Source organism: Galeopterus variegatus, unplaced genomic scaffold (assembly GCF_000696425.1).
Source record: "Galeopterus variegatus unplaced genomic scaffold, G_variegatus-3.0.2 Scaffold2925, whole genome shotgun sequence".
In the NCBI taxonomy this organism is placed as follows: Eukaryota; Metazoa; Chordata; class Mammalia; order Dermoptera; family Cynocephalidae; genus Galeopterus; species Galeopterus variegatus.
In genome coordinates this window covers 161772-163447 of record NW_007729036.1, presented here as the reverse complement: position 1 = coordinate 163447, position 1676 = coordinate 161772, and positions in this window count along the sequence as shown.

Here is a 1676-nt window from a genome sequence, read left to right as displayed (position 1 = left end):
CGCCGCCGGGATTGGCGGCTGGGGGCCCGGGGCGCGGCGGGGCCGAGCCGCGGGAAGTTGTCTGCGCGAGGCGCGAAGCGAGTGGGGCGCGAGCCACCCGCGCCCAAGTAGTCACAACTTTGCCGCCCGGGTGGGTACGCGCTCCGGGGCGGAGGGAGGCGAGAGCGGGAGAGCGGGGCGAGGACGCTGGGGCGGGAGGGTCTTCGGGGCAGGCACGACTGGAACCTGAACGGATCGGCCCGCGAGGAAGGGGGAGAAGGTGGTGCGGGGGAGACGTCTACACTGCCCGCGTGGTGCGCCGCCACTGAGTGTGTGAGAGCGCGGGCGTCTACTCTACTTTGCCTCCTGCAGCTCCTGCAGCATATTTATGGGGATCTCCGATGTAACTACCGGTAACTAACACTGCAGCAGTGGTGCCCAGCCCGGGCGCCCCTTGGGAGAGAGCCGGGGAACTGGGGCTCAGGAAGGGTGGCCGCGGCGGTGGCTGTGCCGGGAGCGCGAGCCCGCCGCCCGGCCTGCCCCCACCGCTCTGGGCCGCCGTTCGGCGTCAGCAGCCCGGGCATCTGCGGCGACGGGGAGTGGCCTCTGGCCGCGCCGCCTCCCCCGAGGGCTCCGGCTCTGCGCGTTGCGCCCTCCCGGGGCTGGCCGTGGACCCGGCTCCGGACCGGCCGCCCTCGCTTCTTAGGTTCCTGCCCTCTCACGCCCTGAGCGGACTGCTAGGGCCAGCTTTTTGTCCTATTCACAAGAGTTCCCCTCTGGGGAGAGCTTATGCTCCCATGCAAACCTGAAGTTGCAAGCATTTCCCAGCCCTGATCACTCTTGACGCGGCTTTATAAAACTTGAGGTGTATAGTTAGAACGCTGCCAGCGTACAATATTAAGTCTTTCACCTTTAGCAAAGTATGTCTGAGGAGAGCACAGTTCTCAACCTTGTCCTCCGTTTACGTCACTCATGTGGCTTCTGTCTTCCTTGGGAGTCAGGAAAACACCCTTAGCCGTCGGAAGAGGTTTCTTAATCGTGCAACGTCATTATTTGTATTTACGCTGTTCCGAAGTCTAATTAATGAGGTTAAAGTACCCTTTGCCAAGCAAATAATAATAATATATCAATGACACAGTACCATTATGATTAGTTAAGTAAACCATTAAGATATGGACAGACTGTCAGCATAGACACCACCTAATATTCTGAGTACTGCTAGAGAGAAGCCACTTAATGAATTTGAGCCATACAGTATATGATGCAAGTTATATGCATTTACTATTAATACATATTATTTATAATTTATGTGTGGAATCCACTGATCAAACTGCATTTTCAACAGTAGCCACCAAAACACATAAAGCCCAAGAGAAATAATTTTATATACTGACTGTCCTTGGTTCCCAATCTTTCCTCAGTACAAAGCTATAGTTAGTAAGACCTCCAAGGGGGGGAAAAATGGGGGTTGGGGTAAATAATTTGAGGGCGGAGGCTTTTCTTTCCAGTATTTAAAACTGGAAGAGATCCGTGGTGCCTCAACAGTGCTTGGGAGCAAGTATAGAGCATGCATCTTTTAAAAAGTGTGTATGTTTGAAATCCTTATTCAATGCTCAGAAGGCACTAGGAATCACCGCAAGCTAATATATGAAATTAAAACGTACTAATGTCATGTGTTTGCCTGTCATCACATCTGG